The sequence below is a fragment of the Heterodontus francisci genome, chromosome 50, assembly GCF_036365525.1.
Source record: "Heterodontus francisci isolate sHetFra1 chromosome 50, sHetFra1.hap1, whole genome shotgun sequence".
In the NCBI taxonomy this organism is placed as follows: Eukaryota; Metazoa; Chordata; class Chondrichthyes; order Heterodontiformes; family Heterodontidae; genus Heterodontus; species Heterodontus francisci.
Window position 1 is genome coordinate 4271029 of NC_090420.1, and position 13406 is coordinate 4284434.

At 44.0% G+C, this 13406-nt stretch overlaps 1 non-coding gene across 1 annotated transcript; it reads left to right on the plus strand.

Annotated features, from left to right (window-relative positions):
• The first annotated feature begins 5645 nt into the window (after positions 1 to 5645).
• trnat-ugu (transfer RNA threonine (anticodon UGU)) lies at positions 5646 to 5719 on the plus strand. Its single transcript has one exon. It is a non-coding gene; the product is annotated as a tRNA-Thr (tRNA).
• The last annotated feature ends 7687 nt before the right edge of the window (positions 5720 to 13406 follow it).

Consider the following 13406-nt stretch of genomic DNA (forward strand, 5'->3'; position numbering starts at 1 on the left):
AAACTGCGGAGGCGCAGAGACCCGAGTACTGAATCGCTAAAAGCTAGTGGACTGGTAGAAAAATAATGTGAACAGTGAACGGAATATGAAGATTTGAACTCATGTTGCAGTTATATAAAGCTCTGTGCTCCTGAAGTAAATGTCCAAGCCCAGATTGTGGGGAATCTGTGGAGAGTGATTTGTTTTTTATTCATTAATGGGCGCGAGTATCGCTGATAAGTCTAGCATTTATTACCCATTCCTATTGCCGTTGAGAATGTGGTAGTGAGCTGCCTTCTTGAACTGCTACAGTACATATGGTGTAGGAACACCCACAGTGCTACTGGAGAGGGAGTTCCCGGATTCTGACCCAACAACAGTGAAGAAATGGCGATATAGTTCCATGTCAGGATGGTGAGTGACTTAGAGGGGAACCTGCAGGGAGTGAGTTCCCATGCATCTGCTGCCCTTGTCCTTCGAGGTGGTAGTGTTCACGGGTTTGGAAGGTGCTGTTGAAGGATACTTGGCGAGATACTGCAGTGCATATGGAGATGGTACACACTGCAGCCACTGTGTACTGGTAGTGGAGGAAGTGAATATTTAAGGTGGTGGGTTAGGTGCTGATCAAGTGGGCTGCTTTCTCCTGGATGGTGTTGAGCTTCTTGAGTGTTGTTGAGTGGCATGTATTCCATCCCACTCCTGACTTGTGCCTTGTACATGGTGGACAGGATTTGAGGTGTCAGGAGGCGAGATACTAGCTGCAGAATTCCTAATCTCTGACCTGCACTTATAGCTGCAGCATAGATGTGACTGGTCCAGTTTAGTTTCTGGTCAATGGTAACCCCCAAGATGTTGATGGTGGGGGATTCAGTGATGATTATGCTGCTGAATATCAAAAGGTAGATGGTTTGATTCTCTCTCAATCGAGATGTTCACTGTTTAGCACTTGTGTGGCAGAAGGTTGCTTGTCACTTATCAGGTCAATCCTGAAGTTTGTACAGGTCTCGCTGCTTGTGGGCACAGACTGCTTCAGTATCTGAGGAGTTGTGAGTCATCAGCGAACATTCCAACTTCTGACTTATGTTGAAGGGAAAGTGATCAATGTAACAGCTGAGGATGTTTGGGCCGAGGACACTACCCTGAGAAACTCCTGAGGCAATGTCCTGGGCTGAGATGATTGGCCTACACAAACCACAACCATCTTGCTTTGTGCGAGGTATGACTCCACCAAGTGGAGAGTTTTCCCCTTGATTCCCATTGACTTCAATTTTGCTCGGGATCCTTGATGCCACACTCATTCAAGGGCAATCACTCTCACCTCTCCTCTAGAACTCCACTCTTTTGTGTCTGTTTGGACCAAGCTGCAATAAAAAATAAGAACAGAAGAAATATTAGCAGGAGTAGGCCATTTGGCCCCTCGAGCCTGCTCCACCATTCAATAGGATCATGGCTGACCTGATCATGGCCTCAACCCCACTTTCTTGCCTGCCCCCCATAACCCTTGACTTCCTTGTGGATAAAAACCTGTCAAACTCAGTCTTGAAGACATGCAATGACCCAGCCTCCACTACTCTCTGTGGTAGAGAATTCCAAAGATTAATGACTCTCTGAGAGAAGAAATTCCTCCTCAATTCCTTCTGAAATGGAAGACCATTATTCTGAAACTGTGTCCCCTAGTTCGAAATTCCACCATGAGGGGAAACATCCTCTCAGCATCCACCCTGTCAAGCCCCCTCAAAATCTTATATGTCTCAATACGATCACCTATCATTTTCCTTAACTCCAATGAGTATAGGTCCAACCTGATCAACTCTCCACATAAGACAACCAATTCATCACAGGAATCAATCCAGTGAACCTTCTCTGAACTGCCTCCAATGCAAGTATATCCCTCCTTAAATAAGGAGACCAAAACTGTACACAGTACTCCAGGTGTGGTTTCACCAACACCCTGTACATTTGCAGCAAGACTTCTCTTCTTTTATACTCCATCCCCCTTGAAATAAAGGGCAACATTCCATTTGCCTTCCTAATTATTTGCTCTACCTGCATGGTAACTTTTTGTGATTCATGTACGAGGACACCCAGATCCTTCTATACCGCAGCATTCTGTCGTCTCTCGCAATTTAAATAATATTTTGCTTTTCCATTCTTCTTACCAAAGTGGATAACGTCACATTTTCCCACATTATACTCTACCTGCCAAGTATTTGCCTGGAGTCGAGGAACCCTGGCAGAACCTAAACTGAGCATCGATGAGCAGATTACTGCTAAGTGTCTGGTGCTTGATAGCACTGTTGATGACGTCTTCCATCACTTTGCTGATGATTGATAGGAGACTGATGGGGTGGTAATTGGTCAGATTGGATTTGTCCTGCTTTTTTTTATGGAGTGGACACACTTGGGCAATTTTCCACATTGTCGGGTAGATGCCTGTGTTGTAGCTCTACTGGAACAGTGTGGCTGAGAGCGCAGCTAGTTCTGGAGCACAAGTCTGCAGTACTAGAGCCGGGATGTTGTTATTGCGTATTGTCGTTGCTGTATCGAGTGACTTCAGTTGTTTATTGCTGTCACGTGGAGTGAATCGAATTGGCTGAAGACTGGAAACTGTGATGCTGGGGACCTCAGGAGGCCGAGATGAATCATCTACTGAGCAATTTCTGATGGAAGATGGTTGTAAATGATTCAGCTTTGGCTCCACCATCATTGAGGATGGGGATTTTTTGGAGCCTCCTCATCTGGTTAGTTATTTAATTGTCCACCATCATTCATGACTGGATGCGGCAGGACTAAGGACCTGTGATCTGATCATGAGGGAGACATCCATGCGTGGAGTGGTGGGATCTATGGAAAGTTATCCTGAAGAGGGTGTCCGAGCCTGGAGTGGCGGGATCTGTGGGGAGTGATCCTGACGAGTGTGTGCAAACCTGGAATGGAAGCTTTCTGTGGAGGTACAGGAGTAGGCCATTCAGACCCAGTATTTTATAAAGGTTTATCATAACTTATTTGCTTTTACTATATGTCTCTATTAATAAAGCCAAGTGTCCTGTTTGCTCTTTGAAGCCTTTTCAAACCTTCTAAGATTGGTGTACATTGTATCTCTGTTCCGTTACCCACTTTAAAATTGTAACATTTCATTTATATGGCCTCTCCTTATTCTTCCTCCCAAATTGTATCTCTTCACAATTCTCTGTGTAAATTTTATCGGCCATGTGAAAGCCCATTTTACCAGTTTTCTTAAGCTCCCCTGAAGTTTGTTACAATCACTGGCACAGGATGAAATTCTCGAGCATTCTTTGATGCAATATCCATGGAAAGAGCAATCTTACATGCGAGCTAGAATGTGAGTTTTTGTGTGTTTAGTATCTTTTCTCATTCACCAATATAAGCACAAATCTGTCTCATAATGCACGGTCTAAGAATATGCCAAAGTTGCAATGTAGTAATAAATTCTTCATGCCACAGTGTTCTCACCAACTATTTCACTACTTTTCTGATTTCTGCTTCCAAATTTCTAGCTTGCCGTGATCTCTAGTGGCTTCGGGTTGAAATGTTCCTCCAACTTGGTGATGATTGTTTTGAATGGCACATCTTTTGCCTTGATGGGAGCAGGAAGCTTTGTTAGCTGGTCATACACTTCCAGGCTAATTTCCATTGGCAAAATTGCTTTCTTGCCCTCAAGAATTGCCTTATTCTGAGTCTTGACCTCTGCACTTCCACCTTCAAATTCCAAAATGTTATTAGCTCTGAAAAACATGTCCATTCTTTCAATATATAAACTGAATGGTTCTCAAGCCCTCTCATAAGTTCCTCACCTTCCAATGTATCCCATATGTGTGCAGCCATATTGTCCCAAATAAGCAATTTGAATCAGATGCACAGGAAGACCCTGCGGAATCTCATTCAACTGAAGAGACATTCTGTGGCCCAGGCTTCACACAATCCACCTAAAATCTCCACCATCCGAGCAGGTAGGTCACCAGGAGCTAGATGATCCTGTTCACTGCAGTCCCTGCTGCTGTTTGCTGCCTATATTTACAGACTTTTATCTCATCCTCATCACCATTTTCTCTAATATATTCAGGGGGCATCAGCAGAGAAAATATACACAAAGCGTGGCAAGTGCAAGGAATTGTTTATTTGCGTCATTATGTCATGCACATAATATACAAATACATTACATGTGTGAATCATTTATTGAGCACTTTTATACCAGATGTGTCTGAATAAATGGAACCCCGTCACAATAAACACTGTCACCTTTCAATGTTTAACGGAGAGGTTTGACGGCCTGATGTGTGTGATTCGCACATTAATGTGTTTCTCCAAAGTTCGGAGAAAGACGGAGATATGAATAATTTGCAGGGAAATCATTAAGCTTATCTCCATGTTTCTCACTGACAAAGTTCTGCAAACACATGGATTCAGAAAGAACCTGAGTGCAAAATCAACAAAAATAAACACAGCCAGAGAGACTTGCAATAACCTGTAGCTCAGGGAAAGTACATGATATTATGGAAGTGATTTTGATTTTTTTTTTTTGTGAAATTTTTTTTTGAGAAATTCATCGTCAAACTTAATAAATGTCAGACCAGTTCTTTTTCAAGAGGGTACTGAAAGTACTAATTTGGCAACTATGTTTACTGGTTGTCACATGACTCAAGTTAAATGTAGAACAGAAACCCTGGTAACAGGGGGAAATGTGGACAGAGAAGTCAGTTGCGCCTCTTGATTGGACAAACCCGGCAGCAGCAGCACACACCGAAGAGGGCAGAAAAATCACAAGCTTTTATTTGTAGCAGTCATTGTGTTTTACCTTCTGGGGTGAGCAGCTGATAAAGTTAGCCTGAAGAAGTGTCAAGGAAGGAGAGAAGATCACAACCCACGTTGTTTTGCTGCAAATCTTTAAAAGACCCTGAGAACTTCACTGTGTCAATTCATCTCTTCGCCTGTCTTTGAAGAAAGCCTGCTAAAATTAATTCTCAACACTGCCTCTAAAAAACTGTTCTAAAAGACCCTCGTGACCTGTCTACGCAAACTCAGAAGTTAGACTGGATGCCAGTTTTGGAACAACATATCTCATCTGCTGTTTTCTTCAGGAATGAACAAGTAATCAGCCCAAGTGTTGTTTTTGTCTTTAACAGAACTCAGAATTGTAAAAAATATTTTTTTTTTCAGTTAACTGGTGTATATGTGTGTGCGTGTGTGGGGCTGTGGGAAGAAAGGGGCTTTAAATGTTGGTGAAGGTAAAAAGGGAACTTTTAAAATTTCTACCTGTGTATTTATGCTTTATTTCATGACTAGTTAAAACTTGTTCTGTAATAAACTCATAATTTTGCTGTTCATTAAAGAAACCTGGTCAGTGTCTTCTATTCTGGGAAGAATAGAGTATATGATTGACTGTTTCAGGAAGTGGGAAAAGTTAAAATATATGTTGTGACCTGTGGAGAAGTGGGATGAGAATATATAGAAGGGTCTGAAGAAGGGTCATTGACCTGAAACGTTAACTCTGCTTCACTCTCCACAGATGCTGCCAGACCTGATGAGTATTTCCAGCATTTCTTGTTTTTATTTGAGATTTCCAGCATCTGCTGTATTTTGCTTTGATATTGATATTATCTGAGAATAAATAGTGCACTCCTCTGATATTAATTGCATCAGCATCTGGCTCTGTAGCTTAGTTGGTTAAAGCACTTGTCTTGTAAACAGGAGATCCTGGGTTCAATTCCCAGTAAAGCCTTGGTTCACATTTGTGATGTATAAGTTAATTTATCAATCGCTTCCATCTGTGTCTTCTGAACTTGAAGTGAGAATTCAAATTACATGTTGAATTTTCATCACAGGAAAATACAGCCTTTGTGAAGGTTGTGAGTTTGGAATGGCTGTTCCTCCTTCTGCAGAAATTCAGTGCTGATATTTCAAAGGCAACTTCTTTGATACAAATTTGTTCTCAGTTGCATTCAACCTGGAAAACAGCTCGACATTAATGTCACTAAAGGAAAGTGTGACTGCGTTGTATGTTTCAGAGTGTTTGTGTCATGATGTGTTGTTTGTGACTGAGACTGGGACATGACGCAAGTGGGAGGGTTGATCTGAGGTTTGGAATATTTGTCAGTCAGGAACAAGAAAAATCAAAGGAAGCAATTAAGAAAACCTATGCCTCGTGGTTACCGAGAAACGGTGAGAAGATATTAAACTTTGTTCTATTCAATACAGCTGTGTGAACTTTGACCTTTCCTGCCTTTTATAAACAGTATTTGACGTGGCTCGGTAACAATGTTCAGTGTTGATGAGAGTGGGGTCTGGGTGAGCATCAGCTGAGTGTGACAGGGTCAGGACTGGATGCAGGAAGTTCTCTGACAGTCTCTCTCTCTCTCTGATGGGTTGAGTTGATTTTCAACTGGCAGCTTTTGGTGTTTCGATAAATCAAGTTCCCTCCACCCATTTTTTTGGACAGACAGTGTAGTATAAGGATGTAAAGGGTTAATGCTGAAGACAGTGGGATTAGCCCCTCCCACAATCAGACTGATGATGTAACAGTCACATGAGATGAGGTTTGGGAGGAGAGAGCAGCACCAAGGATGCGAGCTTCGGAGGCTTGATGAGTGTGTATCTAGTATTGTGTAAATTAGAAAAGAGTTCTTCGTTCTTTCAGCAGGAAATGTGTCCAGAAAATATCGAGAAACTCACAATTTTATTATTCAGGAGTCGGAACACAGATATTAATTCCAAGTGACCGTTCTGGGTTCATTTAACAAAAAAAGGTAGAGAATAATATTACTCACTGATTGAAATCCCCCAGTGAGGAGACAGTTAAACAGGTGATCTGTTGGGGCATCCTTCGATCCAAGGTTTCGGCAGCATTTAATCTCCCTTTTTGGTGAAATTCTCTGTTATATGCAACTTTCTTTTTATCCAGCTTTGATGGGCAAGTGAAAAAACTGAAAAAACTGAACAGTTCCATCCTTTCTTTTCTTCCTTCTTCCCTTCTTCCCATCAATTTCTCTTTTCTGTCCCAGATCAATATAATGATGAAAATCCCATATTTAATCTGCTGTTTCTGGTGTTTTATCCATTCCAATCAAAGTCAACGTTCCAATCAAATCTATTTGTTATTCCACAGTGTCTCTCCATGTCTTTTATTCTGTTGTATTCTCTCACAGTCTGTTTGATGATCAATGTTACATCTCACTCTCTGTTCTGGGGAAGATGAGAAGCAGTGATATCTGTTTGCACCACCCACCAAGTCGGCCTGAGGCTGTGCCTCGCCGATCATGTGGGGTTAGGAACATAGGAACATAGGAGCAGGAGTCGGCTATTCAGCCCATTGAGCCTGCCCCACCATTCAATATGATCATGGCTGATCATCCACTTCAATGCCCTTTTCCCCACACTTTCCTCATATTCCCTTTTGTCATTTGTATTTAGAAATCTGTCAATCTCTGCTTCAAACATACTCAACGACTGAGCTTCCACAGCCTTCTGGGGTACAGAATTCCAAAGATTTACAACCCCCCGAGTAAAGAAATTTCTCCTCATCTCTGTCCTAAGGAGCTTCCCCCGTATTTTGAAATTGAACCCCTGGTTCTCGACTCCCCAACCAGGGGAAACATCTTAGCTGCATCTACCCTGACTGTCCTTTAAGTATTTTGTAGGTTTCAATGAGATCACCTCTCATTCTTTGAAACTCTAGAGAATACAGTCCGAGTTTCCCAATCTCTCTTCAAAGAACAGTCCCACCATCCCAGGAACAAGTCTGATGAACCTTCGTTGAACTCCCTCCATGGCAATAATATCCTTCCTAAGGTAAGGAGACCAAAACTGCACACAGTACTCCAAATGCGGTCTAAACAAGGTTCTATACAATTGAAGCAAGAACTCACTACTCCTGTACTCAAATCCTCTTGTGATAAAGGCTAACATACTATTAGCCTTCCTAATTGCTTGCTGCACCTGCATGTTAGCTGTCAGTGACTTATTGACTTGGATACCAGGTCACCCTTATACTCTACACCTCGCCCAATATTGCGGTTAGGCTGACTGGCCTTTAATTAGTTGGTCGATCACTGGCTTCCTTTTTCAAGAATGGTGCAATGTTAGCAATAAAAAGAAAAAGTGCTGGACATACACAGCAGGTCTGGCAGCATCTGTGGAGAGAGAAACAAAGTTAACATTTCAGGTCAGTGACCTTTCATCAGAACAGAAACGTTAACTTTGCTTCTCTCTCCACAGTTGCTGCCAGATCTGCTGTGTATTTCCAATGCAACTAGTTTTTATTTCAGATTTCCAGCATCTGCAGAATTTGGCTTTTATTGCAACGTTACGAGACCTCCCATCCTCTGGCATCACACCTGTATCCAGTGAGAGATTGGAAACTGATGGTCAGACCTTCCACTATTTTCTCCCTGGCTCCTTTCAACAGCCTGTGGTACATTTCATCCGGCCCTGATGATTTATCCACTTTCAAGGATGCTAATCCCATTTATACTTCTTCTTTCCCTCAGTTTATCATGTCCAATACTTCACACTCCTTCTCCTTAATTACAATATCTGCATCACCCCCCTCATTTACGAAGAAAGTAAAATATTCATTAATGAACATACCAACATCTTCCACCCTGACACATAGGTTACATTTTTAGGTATTTGATGGGCCCTACTCTTTCCTCAGTTGCCTCTGACTGCAATGTATTGATGAAACATCTTTGGATTTGTCTTGATTTTGCTTGTCAATATTCTTTCGTGATCTCTGTTTGTTCTTCATCGCTACTCCCAAATAGCTCTAGTCATGTCAAAACACAACTTATCAGAAGGGGAATTTGAACCCACCTCTGCAGAGAGAATTGTGATCTGAATGAACCGTCTCAGACTGCTCGACCATCCTGACTACCCCATGTGTATGTTTAATGCTGACGAAATTATCCATTCATTGTGAAAGTATTTGTGAGATTGTGGAAATGTTTGGAAGATGAAAGACCAGCGGGAAAGCTCGGTCCAAGGCCAAGTCTCGCTCCTCCCGGGCTGGACTACAGTTCCCGGTGGGCCGTGTTCACAGGCTCCTGACAAAGGGAAACTATGCTGAGCGTGTGGGTGCCGGAGCCCAGGTCTATCTGGCTGCTGTGCTCGAGGATCTGACCGCTGAAATCCTCGAGCTGGCCGGTAACGCGGCCCGGGACAACAAGAAGACCCGCATCATCCCCAGACACCTACAGCTGGCCGTCCTCAATGACGAGGAGCTCAACAAGCTGCTGGGAGGGGTGACCATCGCTCAGGGTAGGGTGCTGCCGAATATCCAGGCCGTGTTGCTGCCCAAGAAAACCAGCGCTCCGGGCACCAAAGCCAAGTCAATCTGCCAGGATTTTTTCAAATACTCAAAGGCTCTTTTCAGAGCCACCCACAGTATCTGAAAGGGCTGATTACTGTCTGAAGTCTGCTGCACCCACAGCTCTGTCTATCACTCTTCATCTCGAACAACCAGCGTCATCTTCCATTCCTTTCACCATTATGTGTTTAACTAGCTTCTCCTTATAGTCAGTCCAATATCAATGTACTAATTAAATGATCTGTGTCAGTGCTGGCAATTTCCATAGAATCATAGAGAAATTAGGGCACGGAAGGAGCCCATTCAGCCCATCGCGTTTGCTCTGGCCGAAAAAACTAGCCACCCAATCTATTCCCACCTTCCAGCACCTGATCCGTAGACTTGCAGGTTACAGCGCTTCAGGTGCATGTTCAGGGATTTTTAAATGAGTTGAGGGTTTCTGCCTCCACCACCATTCCTGGCAGCGAATTCCAGACACCCACCACCCTCTGGGTAAAAACATTTCCCCTCATGTCCCCTCTAATCCGTCTCCCAATCACCTTAAATCTGTGCCCCCTGGTAACTGACCTCCCCACCAGGGGAAACAGGTCCTTCCTGTCCACTCTGTCTAGGCGCCTCATAATTTTGTACACCTCATTCAAGTCACCCCTCAGACTCCTCTGTTCTAAGGAAAACAACCCGAGCCGCTCCAATATTTGCTCATAGCTGCAACTTTCAAGCCCTGGCAACGTTCTTGTAAATCTCCTCTGTACTCTCTCCACAGCAATTATGTCCTTTCTGTAATGTATGCAAACTGTACCAGAACTGTATGCAACACTCCAGCTGTGGCCTAACCGCCGTTTTATACAGTTCTAGCACTACATCCCTGCTTTTCTATTCTATACCTTGGCCAATAAAGGAAAGCATTCTCTATGCCTTCTTCACCACTCTATCTACCTGTCCTGCCACTTTCAGGGACCTGTGGACATGTACTCCAAAGTCTCTCACTTCTTTTACCCCTCTCAATATCTTCCCGTTTATTGTGTATTCCCTTGCTTTGTTTGCCCTCCCCAAATGCATTCCCTCACACTTCTCCAGATTGAATTCCATTTGCCACTTTTCCGCCCACTCAACCAATCCATTCATCTCATTCTTAAGTCTACAGCTATCCTCCTCACTATCAATTGAACGGCCAATTTTTGTGTCATCAGCAAATTTCCCAATCATACCTCCCAAATTTAATTCCAAATCATTAATAGAAACCACAAACAGCAAGGGACCCAACACTGAGCCCTGTGGAATGCCACTGAAAGCTGCTTTCCATTCGCAAAAAACATCCGTCGATAACTATCCTTTGTTTCCTGTCACTGAGTCAATTTTGGATCCAACCTGCCACATTCCCCTGTATTCCATGGGCTTTCATTTTACTGACCAGTCTGCCATGTGGGTCCTTACTAAAATCCATGTAAACCACATCCACCACACTATCCTCATCAATGTTCCTTGTTACTTCCTCAAAAAACTCAATCAAGTTAGCGAGACATGACCTTCCCTTAACAAATCCATGCTGACTATCCCTGATTAATCTGTGCCTTTCTAAGTGGCAGTTTATCTTGTCCCTCAGAATTGATTTTAATAATTTACCCACCACCGAGGTCAGACTGACCGGCCTATAATTATTTGGCCAATCCCTCACATCCTTTTTAAATAATAGTACAACGTTCGCAGACCTCCAATCCTCCGGCACCTCTCCCATATCCAGTGAGGATTTTAAGATGATCCTCAGCGCATCCACTATTTACTCCTTGGCTTCCTTTGATAACCTCAGATGCAAACCATCTGGCCCTGGTGATTTATTCATTTTCAAGGATGTCAGACTCTCGAGTACGTCCACTCTCATTATGCTTATCGTATCTAATATTTCACACTCCTCTTCTTTGTCTGCATCATCCCTCTCCTTTGTGAAGGCAGAGACAAAAACTCATTAAGAACCCCACACACATCTTCTGCATCCACTCATACGTTCCCTTGTACATCTCTGATAGGCCGTACCCTTTCCTTAGTTATCCTCTTGCTCTTAATGTACTGATAGAACATCTTTGGGGTTTCCTTCAAGTAGTTGTATCCAGTCTACATCCACCAAGTCACCTCTCAGTTTTGTTAAATTTGCCTTCCCCCAATTTAGAATTTTTACTTCTGTTGTATCTTTGTCCTTTTACATGATTATGCCAAAACTAATTGCAGTATGGTCACTAGGGGTGGTGGTGGCGTAGTGGTCTTGTCAGTGGACTTGTCAGTGGATTAGTAACCCAGACACCTAGGGTATTGCTCAGGGGACGTGGGTTCAAATCCCACCATTGAAATTTAAATCCAAACAATAAATCTGCAATTAAAAAGCAAGTCTAATGATGGCCATGAAACCATTGTTGATGGTTGTAAAAACCCATCTGGTTCACTAATGCCCTTTAGGGAAGGAGATCTGCTGTTCTTGTCTGGCCTGCATGCGACCCCAGACCCACAGCAATGTGGTTGACTCTTACATGCCCTCTGAAATGGCCGAGCGAGCCACTCAGTTGAAACTAAACACTACGAAGTCCATAAAAAGGAATGAAAGCAGACGGACCACCCGGCGTCGACCGAGGCACCAGAAATGACAATGGCAAACCCAGCGCTGTCGACCCTGCAAAGTCCTCCTTAGTAACATCTGGTGGCTTGTGTTAAGTTGGGAGAGCAACAGCCTGACATAGTCATACTCACAGAATCATACCTAACAGGCAATGTCGCAGACACTGCCGTCACCATCCCTGGGTATGTCCTGTCCCACGGGCAGGACAGACTCACCAGAGGTGTCGGTACAGTAGAGAGGGAATTGCCCTGGAAGTCCTCAACATCGACTCTGGACCCCATGAGGTCTCATGGCATCAGATCAAGCAATGGACAAGGAAGCCTCCTGCTGATTACCACCTACTGCCCTCCCTCAGCTGATGAGTCAGTACTCCTCCATGTTGAACAGCATTTGGAGGAAGCACTGAGGGTGGCAAGAGCACAGAATGTACTCTTGCTGCGGGATTTCAATGTCCATCACCAAGAGTGGCTCGGGAGCATCTCTACTGGCCGAATCCTGAAGGACATATCTGCTAGTGCTGCTTGATGGCAATGTTGATGACACCTTCCATCACTTTAGGCCCCATCAGTCTACTCTCAATCATAAGTAAAATGATGGAAGGTGCCATCAAGCGGCACTTGCTTAGCAATAACCTGCCTCAGTGACACTCAGTTTGGGTTCTGCCAGGGCCACTCAGCTCCTGGCCTCATGACAGCCTTGGTTCAAACATGGACAAAAGAGGTGAGGTGTGAGTGATTGCCTTTGACATCAAGGCAGTATTTGACCGAGTATGGCATCAAGGAGCCCGAGCAAAACTGAGGTCAATGGGAAAACCCTCCACTGGCTGGAGTCATACCTAGCGCAAAGGAAGATGGTTGTGGTTGTTGGAGGTCAATCATCTGAGCTCCAGGACATCACTGCAGGCGCTCCTCAGGGTAATGTCCTCGGCCCAACCATCTTCAGCTGCTTCATCAATGGCCTTCCTTCAATCATAAGGTCAGAAGTGGGGATGTTCGCTGATGATTGCACAATGTTCAGCACCATTCATGACTCCTCAGATACTGAAGCAGTCCGTGTAGAAATGCAGCAAGACATGGACAATATCCAGGCTTGGGCTGATAAGTGGCAAGTAACATTTGGGCCACACAAGTGCCATGACCATCACCAACAAGAGAGAATCGAACTATCTCCCATTGACATTCAATGGCATTACCATTGCTGAATCCCCCACTATAAACATCCTAGGGGCACCATTGACCAGAAGCTGAACTGGAGTAGCCTTATAAATACCGTGGCTACAGGAGCAGGTCAGAGGCTAGGAATCCTGAGGCGAGTAACTCACCTCCTGACTCCCCAAAGCCTGTCCACCATCTACAAGGCACAAGTCAGGAGTGTGTTGGAATAGTCTCCACTTGCCTGGATCGGTGCAGCTCCAACAACACTCAAGAAGCTCAACACCATCCAGGACAAAGCAGCCCACTTGATTGGCACTCCATCTACAAACATTCACTCCCTCCACCA